Consider the following 12,686-nt stretch of genomic DNA (forward strand, 5'->3'; position numbering starts at 1 on the left):
AGACATCATGTGAGGTATCATTCTCTTCGTCTCTTTGAGGGCTACAACTTTCCTTTTTGTTTCACTCAATTTCGTTGCGTATTGAAAAAGTTATACTCATTTGAATCTTACCCAGTTTCCGGCGACCTCAGTGGCTTTCGAGAAAATTTCCGGCCAAACCACGGCGAGTTGGCCGGCGTGCAAGGTATCAATCTCTTCGTCTCGTCGAGTGGTGCAACTTTCCTTTTTGTTTCACTCAATTTCGTTGAGTATTGAAAAAGTTATACTAATTTGAATCTTACCCAGTTTTCGGCGACCTCAGTGACTTTCGAGGCATTTTCCGGCCAAACAACGACGATTCAGACGTCGTGTGAGGTACTATTCTCTTCGTCTCTTCGAGGGCTACAACTTTTGTTTTTTTCTTGCTTGATTTCGTTGAGTTTTGACAAAGTTATGGCTGTTTAAAGTGGGTGTAAAATTTCGGCCGAAATTCTGATTTTCTCCCTATTGGCGCGAGTACCACATCGCCCATGTGAGGGCAGTGAGCAAGCAATTTTTCCTATAAAACCCACATTCCCCCTGCTGAGAAAATCCTAGCTTGTATGGCCTTTGAGCTATGATCAAGTGAAGTTTATGTTGAGTTTTCTCAACATATTTAAGTATTTTTTAGTATTATGTCGTGATAATATCACGATATTTTGACGAAAATCATTTGGATAGTTAAAAAAATTTCGGATCTCTAAAAAAAACGATAATATCGGCGATATTTCGCCGATATTATCGATATTTTCTTCCTTGGTGACCGGAGCAATCTAGCGAAGGTCACAAACTTAACACTTTTTGTTGTACCAAAGTCCCCACTGATTTTGTGCATCAACAAATATTATGTCATTTCTTGTGCGTGTATATATGTATATATCATATATGGATGATTCTTTTTTTTACTTGAGACACAAGTAACTAATAAACTATCAGTCACTGTTGATAAATATCTACATAAGCAGCTGAAGAACCATGTCTGATCCACTGCCATATTGTATGTCATCTCCTTCCATGGCCGGTTGCAAGGAACGCGTTTGCCAAACCCAGCATAGGTCCGATCAAGCACTGAGATACTACAGCTTATGACATTCATCAATTAGAACCCAAACAGGACTTACTGTAAAGTCGTAAACCTCATACTCTAAATCAGATTAATCGAAACTAATAAATGCAAATGTTGCACAAAACTCATACCGTGCAAATCTTAAGGGTTATGAAAGAATTAAGCCTCTATTCTAGGACTAGAATAGTCATGCACTTTGAATAGATGCACTCAAATATACAAAAGCCTGATCAAACAAACGTTACTTCTCTTACCATGCATAGAGTTGCATAAAACACCAGATCATAACACAAGTGGTTTTTTCTTTAGAAAGGTCATGACTGTTTAGCAGGGAAAATCGTCTCCAAAATAACATACAAAATTATCACACAGAGTGTATATCAAATACCAGGGAATTTTAGAAACACGTACAACATCTAGAACATTCTTTACTCGTCATTATCTACATACAATAAAGCGCTTATGAACTCAAAAACACTTTCACGAAAAACGTTTTCAGTCATTTAAAAAATGTTTCCAAATGAGCTCTATTGAAAGAGGTTTAAAACTCTTTTGGTTTTTGGATAGTCATAGCCACTACAAAAAAAAGGCCCTTTTGCGACAAGACAGACACGTCACAACAAGTGCTAAAAACATAGCAAAAGGCTTTTGGCAACGGCCTTGTGACGACAATGGACACATCGGAACAAACCTATGTCGCAAATGTTTGACAACTATATACGACGCAAAATGGCCGTCACAACTACTATTTGCAACAAAATTGTGACATTATCTACAACGTCATTAATATTAGATGCTAGGTGTAAAAAAAAACTATGACGCTAGAGACAAATTATTCGATTTAATTCTATAAAATAGAAATATATTATCAGTGAAAAATGCATTGTTTTACAATATAAAGGCACCCACAACACTATAAAATCAAGACTATAGTTTTACTTAAAATTAGTTGTCATTGTATACATTATACACCAATGGCATCATGTAGTATTTGTCCAAGACCTACAACAAGTGATATTTTTTAAACCATCAATAATGTAGGAAATTTTTTAAAAATCATAGTTCCATTTCAATAAGAAGAAAATAGATATAGCTAGAAATAGGGAATGAATACTTCAATGTACCTTGAATCCCTCCCATATTCGGGTGATACAGCTATGGGGCATCATGAGCGCCAAGAGTTTTTTTTGTTGAAAATTTGATGGCAAAGCTAGTAATGAACATCCAAGCCAGTAAAGCCACCTTTGACAAGCCTTAACCCCGATATCCCTAAATACCAGGGTAGGCATGTGCTAACCGACACCCGAGGGTGATGAAGCCATTAAAAACATGCATATCGATAAAATATTTAATTAGAAAGATATAAACCGATGCATAATCGTGTTCAGAGCATGCAACTACTAAGAATAATATGGAAGGATTACTAAGAAAAGATATGAACAAGGAAATGATACCTATATTGAGAAGACTCGAGAATATCTATGTTGTAGAGTCCTGACGCTGGGATCATGTGCCTCGAATCTAAATCCTGAAAGGGACGCAAAACCAAAAAAGGTGAGTGGACCAGAGTTTATAATATTAGTACTAATAATAGGAAAACATTTTTTTGGGTAAATTACATAGTAACCCCTTAGGTTTGATGTCTATTACAACCTCATACAACATCTTTAAAACATTTCACCTTCATACCTCAAGTACTATTTTATTTCAATATAATACATCCGTTAGATTTTCCATCCATTAATCCGTTAAATGCTGACGTGGCTGCCACATTTGTGCCACGTGGCTGCCAAATTTGTGCCATGTGGCCAAAAAATAATTTTTAATTTTTTAAAAAAACCTGAATATTAAAAAAAAACAAAAAAACAAAAAAACAAAAAAACAACCCCTGCAAACAAACCCAGAAAAGTTATCCTCACCCCCTCTTCCCCCCCCCCCAGACCCACCTCCCTCTCCTCCACTCTCTTCACCTTCCCTCCCATAAAAAAAACCCACCCCACCCCCACCCCCACCTTCCCCGAGCCCTTTCTCCCTTCTCTCATCTGCAACCCCACCCATCCTTAGCAAACCTAACTCCATCCAGACCACCACCAACCGAAAAAATTCAAAATTTGAAAGATGAAAGACAAAATCAAATACCTACATCGTTGTTGGAGCCGAAAGATGAGCCGACGAGCCCACTCGGCTATGCGTCGGGGAGTAGGGTTCGGATTAGAGGGGGAATAAGGTTTCTGGGTTTTCGGGGTCGAATGGAGGGGGGAGGAAGGTGGGCATGCGTGGGTCATGTGGGTGGGGAGGTTTTCGGGGTCGCGGGGAGAGGGAAATAGATGAGTCTGCGTGGATCATGTGGGTGGGTGGGGGGTCTGTGGCTGGGGGGGAGATAAGGTTTCAGGGTTTGGGGTTGTGGGGAGGTGTTTTAAGCTTTTGTTTTGTTTTTTTTAATTAGAAGATTCAGGTTTTTTTTTTTTAAAAAAAATTTTGGCCACATGGCACACATTTGGCAGCTACGTTAGCTTTTAACGAATTAATGGATGGAAAATCTAACGGATGTATTATATTGAAATAAAATAGTACTTGAGGTATGAAAGTAAAATGTTTTAAAGATGTTGTATGAGGTTGTAATAGACATTAAACCTGAGGGGTTACTATGTAATTTACCCTTTTATTTTTGAACATAATAACCCCCTGTTTTGAAAACATATATATATTACTACATGGTAGGTTTTATGAAAACTCTAGCATGCAATGAAAAATGTTTGTAAAATCAATACGTGTAAAACCATGCTCAAAAATACTGAAAACGTCGCCCGAAAGCAAATCAGTAAATCTCATCAGTAAAGTACTCAACTAGGGGTATCATCCATCACCCGAAGGTGAAACTGTATAACATGTCCATCACCCAAAGGTGATGCTGAATAACTTGTCCATCACCCGTAGGTGAAGATAAATAAAAAAGCATAACATCCACACCGACACTAGCCATGGCTAGTGAAGCTGTCTGACACCATTTTCGACGGTGAAGCTGGGGGTATATAGTATATCATATCTCACTCCTCCATCATCTGTATCCTATGGCCATAGACATAATACCCGTGGTGTGCGGATGTGCCGTATGATAACCCACTAGGTAAGTATCAAAAACATAACTCAAACCTCATATTAAATCTCGGAGTTCAAATGTTCAAAGCATCATCTCATAAAATCATATAACTTTCTAGTTCAAACCATCAATATAAATCATAATGAATCCATATCCGTAAATCCATCATATAAATCATAATTGAAATCCATAGAAATCCATATATGCAAATCCAATAATTCATATCCGCTAGTAAAAACGTAATTTCAATAAATCATAATATTTCGTAAAAGAACTTAATTAAATCATGAATTCTATATGTTTGTACCATACTTGACCAATCCCGAAACTATTGAGCACCGGTCAACGTTATACTGTCAAGGACCCATAAGAGTTTCCCTCCAACTAGGAGGCCAATCATAGCGCGACACATGTTGACATCAGAAGCCAATCATAGCGCGACACGTGTCAACATCAGAAGCCAACCACAACACGACACGTGTCAATGTCATAATGAAACTAGAAATTCTCTTCTATAAATAGAGATCATTCTCTCACAATATTTGCTAATGTCATTTGTACTAAATCATTTACTAGTACTCACTAAATGAGAGCTTGAACCTATGTACTTGTGTAAACCCTTCACAATTAATGAGAATTCCACTACTCCGTGGACGTAGTCAATCTAGGTGAACCACGTACATCTTGTGTTTGCTTCCCTATCCCTATCTATTTACATACTTATCCACACTAGTGACCGGAGCAATTTAGCGAAGGTCACAAACTTGACATTTTCTGTTGTACCAAAATCCCCACTGATTTTGTGCATCAACATTTGGTGTCGTCTGTGGGAACGACACTTAGTCCCACTCTCTTCGGCTTTGTCAAGCTGGTTTCCACCATTCGTACACTCTCTTTTGACCAGGCATCCCTCTCCAACATGGGGAGCGAAGGAAGCCACAGTACACAGAATGACACCCCTCTTACACCTAGTGCTAAGCAATGAAAGAAGGAAGGAAAAAGGGTTGCTCTTCAAGCTAAAGTCGATGAGCTAGAAGCTCAGAACAACAAGATAGCAATGAAGAATGAGGTCCTCCAGGAGGAGTATGAGAAGCTATTTGAGACGCTCCACGAAACTAGGCGTACTCAAACACGCAAGCTCGTTACCCCTGTGGACATCAACCATCATCTGGGTGCCCCACAACACAGAGGGTCACCTTCATTCGACATGGGTATCCCTGATGAGGAGCGAGCTAATCATCAAAACATTTATCAACATAAGACTTCTCTCAACCCAGCTGCTGCTTCGACCCGAAGCAAAAGTAGTGGAGGAAAACACCTTCTTGCATAAGGGTTGGAAGGATCGAAAGCCGTTTATCGTGACTGACGAGACTTCCTAAAGCAACGTCGAGAAAATCCCATCCACATATGCTCGAAGATCAATGACCCAAGGGTTTCTGAAAGACTCGGTCCCCTCCTACGACCCAGGTCAGCTGCCAATCTAGGGAATGAACGACGGGTCCCAGAAGAACATAAAGGTACAGGGGACTCTGAAGTATTCCGACAGACTCGCCCTAGAAGTCAGTACACCCTTACTCAAACTTTCTTACTTCCAAGAGGTGATGGAGACTTACGAAAGAAAATCCCAGTTGTACATGACTCCACTCAGGACCCCCTTGTCCTACAGCTCATTGAGGAAATAAACAAGTTGAAGGTCAAACGTCAAACCGAGATACCTGACTGGAACCAACCCAGGCCTGGCCCTCTCAAAAGGAGAATCCTCGACACCCCCTTCAAGCGAAAACAAAATAAAAGCTTGGTTTACAACTCTATACTGGAAGGGAGGACCCAATTGAACACCTTAACCTCTTTGAGTCCACCATGGCATATCGGATGCACACTGATGGAGAGCGATGTCTTCTCTTCCCCTCCACCCTATCTGGCGGAGCTCTAAATTAGTATTGCCGTCTTCCACCTGAGATAATAGACTCATTTAAGGAACTGAGGAAACTGTTTGTCTCTCAACACATCTTCTAGACCGATCGTTTGCATTCTGCAGATGACTTGTACATTATTCACCAAAAGCCGGACGAGTCACTACGAGAGTATGCCGGTCATTTCAGCCATGAGTATTATCGCTGCACCGAGGCAGATGACAAGACCGCCCTTAAGGCCTTCACGACAAGCCTACGTGATTGTTTTTTCAAGTACATGATCAATGCCAACACTTGGAAAACTTACGCTGAGGTGATGACACAAGTTTACAACCATGCCTCCGCCGAGGCAATGACATATCAAGGGAAACCCCCCCCCCCACAACCACCCCTTATCAGCAAGTAGGGAGTGGAAGCCAGATCCAACCAAATGAGAAGACTTCGACCTTTCAAACGGCATCGGTGCTTCCCCCTGCCTTACTTAATACTTTGCCAAGTCAACAAACATATCAATCTCAGGGCAAAAGGAAAGATTTACATCCTCACCAGTCTCATTTTAGTAAAATGAGTAAGGGACACTACCGTGATAACCAAGGGTATCGCCATGATAATCCCCGACCCCAAGCAATCAACATAGTGGGTCAAGCACGTGTCAGGACAGCCCTTACTCGGAGGTATGAGACATACACACCTTTGAACGCCACATGCGTGGCCATTTACCCCAGCATAGCACACCTGATACCGAAGCCAAAGCCGAGGCACCCGAATTACAAGCCCACGAAGAACACCGGCATGTTTTGCTGCTACCACGAGCATAACGGCCATGACGACGAGAAATGTATCACCCTTCGTGATCATATTGAAGCTTTGGCACGTGAAGGAAAAAATGATCAATTCCTCATTCACCCTCCAAGGGGTAACCATAACCAACACCAGGTGAATGTGATATATTCCATAAGTGGTGGCACACCCATATCTAAATCTTCCAACAAGGCCATGAAAAATAGTGAATAGGCTTTAAGGTCTGGCCACCAAGTGTTTCACGTGGAAGACATCAGGGGAGGTAAGTGTCAAAAGCCTAATTGGGATCCAATATGTTTCTACCCTGAGAAAGAAAGAGGTATCATCTACCCTCACAACGACCCACTGATCGTGGAAGCTCACATAGCCAATTTTGAAGTACGACGAATCCTGGTAGACATGGGGGCTTCGGTCAATATCATGTTTGCAGAAGCTTTCAGGGCACTTAATGTAGCTGAACACTTGCTCGATCGCTCGATTTCCCCTTTAATAAGCTTCTCCAGTGATATCGTGCAACCTTTGGGGAGCATACACTTACCTTTCACCATTGGTACATGCCCTTACACAGCTACCATTACTAATAACTTCCTAGTGGTTGATTGCCCAACGACATACAATGTCATCTTCGGACGCACAGGCATCAATGATCTCAAGGCCATGGTATCCACACATATGTTGTTGATGAAATTTCCAACCCCCTATGGCAATGGTTACATCAGATGAGATCAACTTAGTGCACGATCATGTTACAACACTTTGGTCAAGCAACAACACCTGTCTGTGCCCAAAGAAACCCTTTCTATACATGACCAAGTCATAAAGACCAGCTTAGACGAAGCCAACTTGGATTTTCACGATGGCAACAGTCAACCCAACGATCCTCGAGATGACTCTTTCACCCAGCAAGCACAACCCGCTAAAGAGTTGGAGAAGTTCTCTATCTCAAAATATTATCTGAATCGCATGGTGAAGATTGGTACCACCTTGTCACCACCTATTCGGTTGGCATTGATCTATTTTTTACAAGAGAACACTGAGGTCTTTGCCTGGTCATACGAGGACATGTCAGGCATCTCTCCCGATATAATCTGTCATCGCTTAAGTATTGACCCCAAAACTAAGCCAGTGAGACAGAAGCGAAGATCTTATGACGCTGAACGGTACGAGACAATAAAGGCAGAAGTTGAAAAACTCAAAGGCATAGGCTTTGTCCGCGAAGTCAATTATCCAACGTGGGTAGCAAATGTTATCCTTGTTAAGAAGAATCTGACCAAGGAAAGTCTCCTGCTCCAAAAGGTCTTGTGGAGAATGTGTGTCGATTACACCGACCTAAACAAACGATGCCCAAATGATAGCTTTCCTCTTCCTCTCATAGACAAACTTATAGACTTTACGGCAGGGTGTGAACTCCTGAGCTTCATGGATGCTTACTCAGGATACAACCAAATCCTTATGAACCCTCCGGACTAAGAACACACAGCCTTCACTACTGATAGGGGACTATATTGCTATAAAGTCATGCCCTTGGGCCTAAAGAATGCAGGAGCAACTTATCAGAGATTGGTCAATTCAATGTTCGTCGAACAGATTGGGAAGAGCGTGGAAGTTTACGTTGATGATATGCTAGTTAAGAGCAAACATGTTGACCAACACATCACTAACCTATCTAAAACTTTCACCATTCTGAAGAAGTATCAAATGAGGTTGAACCTCAACAAATGTGCCTTTGGCGTAGGCTTTGGCAAATTCTTAGGCTTCATGATAAGCCTACGAGGCATTGAGGCTAATCCCGAGAAGATCAAAACAATCGTCGACATGAAGGAACCGGTAACTTCAAAAGACATCCAGAGCCTTACTAGCAAGGTGGCAGCCTTAACTAGGTTCATCTCTAAGGCCACAGACAGATGTGCTCATTTCTTCAAAGCACTTAAGGGAAGTAAGAAGTACATTACATGGACTGATGAATATGCTGAGGCATTCAAGAACCTCAAAGACTACATGAGTAAAGCCTCTTTGCTCTCCAAACCTGAGGTTGGTGACACTCTCATTATCTATCTGTAGATATCAACTTCAGCAGTAAGTTCCGTTCTCATTCGAAATGATGGTAATGTCGAACGGCCTGTCTACTACGCTAGTAAGGCCTTACAAGATGCGGAGACACGATACTCCAACATTGAGAAATTGGCTCTAGCATTGGTTATGTCTGCTCGAAAACTTCGCCCTTACTTCCAAGCACCTTCCATCATTGTACTTACCAATCATCATCTTCGACAGATACTCCAAAGTCCTGACACTTCTGGGTGAATGATCAAATGGGCGATAGCATTGGGTGAGTTTGACATCTCCTACCAACTAAAGCCAGCTGAAAAGGGCCAAGCAGTGGCAGACTTCATCGCCGACTTCACATATCCTGTTGACATTGTTTCTACACCTAAAGAAGTGGTTTCATTACCCTCGGAAGCTCAGAAAATAAAACCAACAGCCCCAACATGGAGTCTATATGTTGATGGCTCGTCCAACCAACAGGGTTATGGAGCAGGAATAGTCCTTACGACCCTTGACAAAGTGGCGATGGAGTATGCTCTTCGTTTCAATTTCAAGGCGTCGAACAATGAGGCCGAATATGAAGCCCTCCTAGTAGGCTTACGTTTGGTCAGACACCTTGGGGTTAAACGAATTGATATCTTCAGTGACTCCTAATTGGTGGTTAACCATGTTACCAATAACTTTGATGCTAAGGATAGTTCCATGGCAGCATATCTGGCACAAACACAATTGTTGCTCAAGCACTTCCATTACCAGATCACCTAAATTCCTCGAGCGGCAAACAGTCATGCAGATGCTTTGGCTCGCCTCGCCTCAGCGGTGGAAGACAAGATTGGGAGAAAAATTCAGGTCGAATTGTTGGCAGCACCAAGCACCATGGCTGCGGAAGTGTGCAACTTACAACAGGGGGATAGTTGGATTACCCCGATTTATAGATTCCTTGCTCATGGCACCCTTCCAAATGACAAAGTCCAAGCTAAGTAGATTCGATACAAGGCTACCCGTTACTTGATCATTAATGACCAACTCTACAAGCGGGGTTTTAACCTACCATACCTAAGATGCCTTACGCCCGCTGAGGCGGAAATTGTTCTTCGGGAAATACATGAAGGAGTATGCAGAGATTATATTGGATCTCGATCCCTAGCATCCAAGGCTTTTCACCAAGGATATTACTGGTCAACACTTCACCAAAATGCCATCAGAATATCTCGCTCATGTGATAAGTGTCAACGCTACGCAACTATTCTTCACTCCCCTTCCCAGCGGCTCATTCCTATGATCAGCCCTTGGCCCTTCGCCTAATAGGGACTTGATTTGATCGGCTCAATGCCTGCAGGGAAGGGTAAGGTCCATTATGTAATCGTTGCAGTTGACTATTTCACAAAGTGGGCTGAAGTCGAACCCTTGGCAACCATTACTGAGGCAAAATAGAAGACTTCATATGGAAGAACATCATTTGTAGATTCGACATTCCCAATGCAATAGTCACTAACAACGGGCGACAGTTCGACAACAATAAGTTTGGGATGCTCTGCTCTAAGTTCAACATCAACTTATGTTTTGCCTCCTCAGCTCATCCCCAATCTAATGGACAAGTTGAAGCCATCAACAAAATAATCAAGTGAACTTTGAAAACCAGCTTGGACAAGGCTAAAGGTTGTTGGCTTGAATTTATACCCCAAGTTCTTTGGTCATACCGCATTTCTTATCGGACATCAACAGGAGAAACCCCATTCTCACTTGCCTTTGGTATAGAGGCAGCTGTCCTAGTTGAGCTTGAGCAAGCAACGTTCCGAGTCCAGAACTACGTGCAAAGTGAAAATGACAAATAACTTACTCTCAACTTAGATTTAGTCGAGGAACACATAAATCAGGCTCACTTGAGGAATGTCGCCTACAAGCAGCGCATCTTCAACTATTATGACTCAAGGGTCAAACCTCGTTCTTTCAAAGTGGGGGACTGGGTATTGAAGAAAAGATTACTCTGCGACAAAGTCCCAAGTGAAGGAACACTTAGTCCAAACTGGGATGGACCGTTTGAAGTTGTTGGCATTAGTCGCCCTGGCTTCTACAAACTTAGAAGCTTCGATGGCAAGACCCTTGGCCATCCATGGAACGCTGATCACTTGAAGTACTATTACAAGTAAACTTACATTGTACAAGTGTTAAGCTTCAGCCGTTCGGCATCATATGTAATGAAGACTATTTGGCATGAATTCAATAAAGAGGTGATTTAGATAACTCAGTCCTAACCCTCTTACATTCCTAGCAATGAAACATTCGGGTTCAAAGCTTCAACATGAATGCTTCCAACATGAAACAAAGTCTAAGTATATGTCAACAAGACTATACAAATAAACGAACAGCATCACAATATATTCGTTCAATCATACATTCCAACACATTCATACATAAGCCAACTGTTCTTTGAAAGGGTTCAACGTACTTTGTGTCATTCGACACTTGCTACAATGTGCCTAGACACCTTGCCCTTATTCTTACCAACCAGGTGATGAAATGTGAAGAAGTAACTCATCTTTATGCCACCAACCAGGTGATGAAATGTACAACCCGTACTCTTCTTCATGCCACCAACCAAGTGATGAAATGTTGAACCCATACTCTAATATCATTTGGCAACTTGCCACTCATGCCACCAACCAGGTGAAGAAGGAACTCATCTTCATGCCACCAACCAGGTGATGAAATGTACAACCCATACTCTAATATCATTTGGCAACTTGTCATTCATGCCACCAACCAGGTGATGAAATGTACAACCCGTTACATCCATTACACTACAACCATTACATACACTCATTACCAAACATCCACCCACTACACCATTACATCCACTCATTACCATAACATTCACCCACTACACCCATTACATCCACCCACTACACCCATTACATCCACTCATTACCAAACATCCACCCACTACACCCATTACATCCACTCACTACCACAACACTCACCCACTATACCCATCACATCCACTCATTACAACTCCATACACTCATCTCCCTAGCCTATAAATACATCCGTCCTTCACCATAATTTGGGGAGCCATCATCCAAAGACACCACATCATCTACACAACTCTCCACCCTTCACCATAACTCACCTATATCCATCCACCACCACAAGAGACCATCCATTCACCACTCACACCTTGGTGCCGCACATTTGCAAGGAAGGAGGATTGCTTGGAGTTGTGCTAGTCATTCAATTTGGATTGCTGGAGCATTTTAGGTGTATTCTACTTTGGTTTTCAATGTTTAATTTCAATTGTTTCTGTTTAATTGCAAGTATGAGGAACTAAACCTCTTTTGGCTAGAGGAGAATTCGAAACCATGAATATATTTGCAATATGAATTGATTTCTTCCAATTGTGATTTGATAAGTTGTGATTGCAATTCAATTATCTATTTTATTCATAACGGATTTGTGTATGTTTATTAAGGATGCATACTTAGTTTTCATGCATGAATTTGATGCTAGGATATAAATAAGTTTCACCTAATCGTTACAAGTTTATATTAATGAGTAGTGAAGGTTGCTTGTCACAATCGCGTTAATTGAATTCTTGGCAAACGTATCATGCATTCATAGTTACAATTGCCTCGTCAACGCTTATGATTTTCATGGAACGTAATGATCTTTAATTGTATCTCTATTATGCATTCATATAGGGGACTTTTAGAGAATGATTTGGGTTGTCGCATGCATTCATCCA

This window comes from Malus sylvestris, chromosome 5 (assembly GCF_916048215.2).
Source record: "Malus sylvestris chromosome 5, drMalSylv7.2, whole genome shotgun sequence".
Lineage (NCBI taxonomy): Eukaryota > Viridiplantae > Streptophyta > Magnoliopsida > Rosales > Rosaceae > Malus > Malus sylvestris.